At 40.2% G+C, this 6381-nt stretch overlaps 1 pseudogene; it reads left to right on the plus strand.

Annotated features, from left to right (window-relative positions):
* Positions 1 to 322: 322 nt before the first annotated feature.
* LOC110140447 (PDZ and LIM domain protein 7 pseudogene) lies at positions 323 to 3733 on the plus strand (annotated as a pseudogene).
* The last annotated feature ends 2648 nt before the right edge of the window (positions 3734 to 6381 follow it).

The following is a 6381-nucleotide window of genomic DNA, read 5'->3' on the forward strand; positions in this document are numbered from 1 at the left end:
GAACTTAGAAGTGGATTCATCCTCAGAGCCTTCAGGGAAAAAACCAGCTCTGCTTGGTTGAAACCTTAAATTTGACCTGTTAAAATCCAGAGAAAAAACTGAGCCACACCGGCCTGGACTTCTGATGGATACTGTGTAATTTTTAAATGAGTGTTATTTTAGGGCACTAAATTTGTTGCAATTTGTTGTGGGGCACAATAGGAAAGAAATAAAGAGAGAATATGTTTGGTCTTTCACCATTGAGTACAGTATTAGTTGGCCACTTCCACCCCACAGGTTGAAGTAGTTCCTTTATATTCTTGGTTTGCTGTTTCTCTCAGCAATGGGTACTGAATTTTGTCACTTTTTTTTTTTTTTGCATCCACTTAGACAATTGTATGTTTTTTAATGTTTTTATGTTAATGTGGTGAATTATATTGATTTTTTCTCTTTTTAATTAATATCCAGGATAGTAATGACAACAAATTGAGTTTTTCATTTAAAGCATATAAAGGTGTAGGCTCGCAAAAGGATGCTCACTGTAGTATGGTGAAATTATTTATGCTGAGTGGATGAGTATTAATCCTCACTTTTTATCTTTTCTTAAGTAATAGCTTTATTGAGGTACAATTCATTTATCATGTAATTTCCCCTTTAAAGTGTACAATTCAGTGATTTTTAGTATATTCAGAATTGTGCAACCATCATATTATCTATTTTCAGTACATTTTTATCACCCCCAAAGAAGCCCTGTACCCATTAGCAATAATCTCATTCTCTCCTCCACCCAGTCCCAGCAATCATTAATCTACTGTCTGTGTCTATGGATTTGCCTATTCTAGACATTTCACATAAATGAAATCATTCAACATGCAGCCTTTGTAACTGACTTTTTTCATGTAGCATAATTTATAAGGATAATCCACACTTACTATTTATAAGTACTTCTTCCTTTCTATTGTTGAACATTCCATTATATAGAATAGCATATTTCATTTATCCATTCTTCAAGCGATGAGCAATTAAGCTTTTTCTAGTTTTTTACTATGATGAATAATGCTGTTATGAACATTAATGTACCAGTTTTTTGCAGGGATGAAGATTTTCAATTCTCTTGAGTATATAACTAGGTGTAGAATTGTTAGATCATATGCTGTCTCTATGTTTGATATTTTGAGAAACTGCCAAACTGTTTTCCAAAGCAGCTATGCTATTTTACAGCCCAGGTAGCAATGTATGAAGATTCCAATTTCTTTACATCCTTGCAACAATTGTTACTGTGTTTCATTTCAGTCATTCTAGTGGGTGTAAAGTGATATCTCACTAGAGTTTTGATATGCATTTCCCTAATAACTGAGTAAATTTGGAAAACTCAGCAGTGGCCACAGGACTGGAAAAGGTCCATTTTCATTCCAATCCCTAAGAAAGGCAATCCCAAAGAATGCTTAAACTACCGCACAATTGCACTCATCTCACATGCTAGTAAAGTAATGCTCAAAATTCTCCAAGCCAGGCTTCAGCAATATGTGAACCGTGAACTTCCAGATGTTCAAGCTGGTTTCAGAAAAGGCAGAGGAACCAGAGATCAAATTGCCAACATCCGCTGGATCATCAAAAAAGCAAGAGAGTTTCAGAAAAACATCTATTTCTGCTTTACTGACTATGCCAAAGCCTTCGACTGTGTGGATCACAATAAACTGTGGAAAATTCTGAAAGAGATGGGAATACCAGACCACCTGACCTGCCTCTTGAGAAACCTGTATGCAGGTCAGGAAACAACAGTAAGAACTGGACATGGAACAACAGACTGGTTCCAAATAGGAAAAGGAGTATGTCAAGGCTGTATACTGTCACCCTGCTTATTTAAGTTATATGCAGAGTACATCATGAGAAACACTGGGTTGGAAGAAACACAAGCTGGAATCAAGACTGCCAGGAGAAATATCAATAACCTCAGATATGCAGATAACACCACCCTTATGGCAGAAAGTGAAGAGGAAATAAAAAGCCTCTTGATGAAAGTGAAAGAGGAGAGTGAAAAGTTGGCTTAAAGCTCAACATTGAGAAAACTAAGATCATGGCATCTGGTCCCATCACTTCATGGCAAATAGACGGGGAGACAGTGGGAAACAGTGTCAGACTTTATTTTTGTGGGCTCCAAAATCACTGCAGATGGTGATTGCAGCCATGAAATTAAAAGACGCTTACTCCTTGGAAGGAAAGTTATGACCAACCTAGATAGAATATTAAAAAGCAGAGACATTGCTTTGCCAACAAAGGTCCACCTGGTCAAGGTTATGGTTTTTCCAGTGGTCATGTATGGATGTGAGAGTTGGACTGTGAGGAAAGCTGAGTGCTGAAAAATTGATGCTTTTGAATTGTGGTGTTGGAGAAGACTCTTGAGAGTCCCTTGGACTGCAAGGAGATCCAACCAGTCCATCCTAAAGGAGATCAGTCCTGGGTGTTCATTGGAAGGACTGATGCTGAAGCTGAAACTCCAATACTTTGGCCACCTCATGCGAAGAGCTGACTCATTGGAAAAGACCCTGATGCTGGGAGGGATTGGGGGCAGGAGGAGAAGGGGACAACAGAGGATGAGATGGCTGGATGGCATCACTGACTGGATGGGCATGTGTTTGAGTAAACTCCAGGAGTTGGTGATGGACAGGGAGGCCTGGCGTGCTGCGATTCACGGGGTCGCAGAGTCGGACAGAACTGAGCAACTGAACTGAATAACTGATGATGCTGATAAGTTTTTTGTGTTTAATAGCCATTTCCATATCTTCTTTGGAGAAACATCTATTCAAATCTTTAGCCAATGTTTAAAAATTATTAGTCTGTTTATTTTTGAGTTGTAAGAGACCTTTACATTTCTGTATAGAGATCCCTTATCAAATATATGACTTGCAAATATTTTCTCCCTTTGTTTAATTTTCTTTTCACTTTTTTGATGTAGTCCTTCAAGGTACAAACATTTTCAATATTGATGATGTTCAATTTATCTTTTTTTTTTTTTTCCATTTATTACTTGGCATTCTGCCCACAGGCGCCACCTGGGAATCACTTCACAATCCCAGCAGGAGCAGCACCGTGGATTCCTTTAAGGTGGTGCTGGAGGGGCCAGCACTGTGGGGCTTCTGGTCACAGGTGGGCAAGGACTTCAATGTGCCCTGCTCCATCTCCTGGCTCACTCAGTCCTGGAGGTAGAGCTGCGCAGGCCAGCATGGCCAGGGCAGACTGGGTGCTGAGTACTGATGCTGAGAATGCAGGGGGCCTCATTCACATAGAAGCCCAGAACAAGATCCACACCTGTGGGGAGAGCCTCAGCCTTGGTCTCAGCAGGGCTCAGCCCCCTCAGAGGAAACAGCAGAAGGCCCTGGCCCCTCACCATGGACCCCCACACCCCCCCATCCCCGCCCAGGCAGTCCACCTTTGCACCCAGTGCTTCCCTCAACAATACACCTGGCCCTTCGGGGCAAACCTGCTCGCTGACAGTGCCCTGCATCGGAATGGGCAGCTGCTCAGCCAGTAGTGGCTGATGGAGGACAGAGGAGACTGGCAGCCGAAGTCTGGGACAGGCCAGTCCCATTCCTTCTGCATCCTCGCCCACCTCGTGAGCACCAAGTCCATGCAAGACCTGATGAGAAGAACCCGAAGAAACCAAGGGAAAACTACGTCCTGGAGCTACAGAACCCATGCCACACCCACCTCCAGGACTGGGCACTCTGCCCATGTGCTCAACATGCAGTGGTAGCCTGGCCCTCGCTGGCTGGCTGCCCTCTCTGTCCTTCCGCCCAGGGCACCTCCCCTGGCACCTCCAGATTCTTCCTGCCTCACCCATCCCTTTCTTGCCCCTGCACCGAGCCTCCTGCTGGCCTAGCCCCAGCTGCCCTACTGGCACCGGGCCTGGCTCCATTTGACACTGCCCTCACTCTTTGCCCTATGGTACTGCTGTGCTGGCTTGGGCATGAAAACAACTTCTTAGCCCTGCTTTAAAAAAAAAAAAATCTGCTTGCCAATGCAGAGATGCAAGAGGCAGGGGTTGATCCCTGGGTGGGGAAGATCCTTGAGTAGGAAATGGCAATCCACTCATTTTCTTGCCTGGAAAATTCCATGGACAGAGGAGCCTGGTGGCCTACAGTCCACGGGGTTGCAAAGAGTCGGACACGACTGAGTACACACACACACACACACACACACACACACACACACACACGCTGTGAAAGGATTCCTCCCATCTAGTTAATTGACACATCCATCATGCCATACGTCATACATTTATCTTTTTTTGGTGAGAACATTGACATTCTACTTTCTTATACAACACTGTGTTGATTCATCGTGCTATACAATACATCCTTACACCTTATTCATCTTATAGCTGAAAGTTTATATCTGTTTACTAATCTCTTCCTATTTCTCCCTAGGTCCTGGCCACAATTTTCTACTGTTTCTGGTTTGTTTTTCAAGATTCCACATATAATGAAATCTAAATTCAGTATTTTTCTTTCTCCACCTGGCTTATTTCACTTAGCATCTATGTGTTCATCTATGTGTCAAAAGTGGCAGAATTTTCTTCTTTCACATGACTGAATAATATTGTATTCATTATGAATATATACCACACCTTCTTTATCCATTCACCACTGACAAACACTTAGGTTATTTCCATACCTTGATTATGTGAATAATACTGCAATGAACATGGGAGTGCAGATGTCTCTTCAATATCCTGTTTTCATTCCCTTTGGATATATACACAAAAGTAGGATTGCTGGATCATATGGTAGTTCTATTTTTAATTTTTTGAAGCACCTCCCTGCTGTTTTCCATAGCGGTTGCACCATTTTACATTCCCCAAAACTGTGCACAAAGATTCCCTTTTCTCCACAACCTGCCAGCACTTGTTATCTCTAGTCTTTTTGATGATGGTCATTTTAATAGGAGTGAAGTGATAATATCGTGATTTTTATTTCCCTGATGATTAGTGATGTTAAGAAACTTTTTATGTACCTGTGGGCCATTTGCATGTCTTCTTTGGAAAGATGTCTATTCCATCCCTCTATTTTAAAATCAGATTTTTGTTGTTGTTACTGAATTGCATGAATTCTTTTTTAAAAACGATGGTTAATTTTATATTCAAGAGCTCTAATAATGGCTTATTTTTAATATTTATTTATGTGGCTGTATCAGGTCTTAGTTGCAGCATGTGGGATCTTCATTGCATCATGCAGGATCTTTCACTATTGCACACAGATTCTATTTATGGTGCAAGGGCTTAGTTGCCCTTGCTTGAGGAATCTTAGTTCCCCAACCAGTGCTTGAATTCATGTCCCCTGCATTGCAAGGCAGATTCTTATTCACTGGACCACCAGAGAAGTCCCTGAATTTTGCATGAATTCTTGATGTATTTTTGGATACCTACCCCTTATCAGATGTATGACTTGCAAATATTTTCTTCCATTCCATAGGTTGTCTTTTCACATTGTTGATGGTTTGCTTTACTATGCAGAAGCTTTTCAGTTTGATGTAATCCTTGCTCATATTTTCTTTTGCTACTTTTGCTTTTAATGAACTATCCAAAAAAATCATTACCAAGATCAATGTCAAGAAGCTTACCCTCTATGTTTTCCTCTAGCAGTTTTATGGTTTTGGTTCTTATGTTCAAGTCTTCAATGTATTTTGAGTTAATTTTTATGTGTGGTATAAGATAAGAGACCAGTTCCATTCCTGTGCATCTGGCTATCCAAATTTCTCAACCTTATTTACTGAAGAGACTATACTCTCCCCATTGTATATTCCTGCCTCCTTTGTCATCAATTGGCCATATAGACATGAGTTTATTCCTGGACTACTTCTATAATTCGTTCATCTATGAGCCTGTTTTTGCACAATGCCGTACTGTTTGATTACTACAGCTGTGTAGTATACTTTGAAATCAGGAAACATGAGGCCTCCAGCTTTATTCTTTTTCCTGCACTAGATTACTTTGACTATTTGGGATATTTTGTGGTTCTATACAAATTTTAGGATTTTTTATTTATGTGAAAAAATGCCATTGGAATTTTGATAGAAACTGCATTGAATATTATATTGCTTTAAGTAGTATGGAAATTTTAACAACACTGCTTCCTCTAGTCCATAAGCATGGAATATATTTTGTGTCTTCTTCAAAATCTTAAGAGGTTTCAGATTTTTTACCTCCTTGGTTAAATTTATTCCTTAGAATTTTATTCTTTTTGAAGCAATTGTAAATGGACTTCCTTTTTATTAAAGTATTGATGATTTACAATATTATGTTAATTTCATGTGTACAGTATAGTGATTCAGCATTTTTGCAGATTATACTCTATAGATTATTACATGTAGTAGATATAACTCCCTGTGCAATACAGTATGTCT

This window comes from Odocoileus virginianus, chromosome 4, assembly GCF_023699985.2.
Source record: "Odocoileus virginianus isolate 20LAN1187 ecotype Illinois chromosome 4, Ovbor_1.2, whole genome shotgun sequence".
Classification (NCBI taxonomy): Eukaryota; Metazoa; Chordata; class Mammalia; order Artiodactyla; family Cervidae; genus Odocoileus; species Odocoileus virginianus.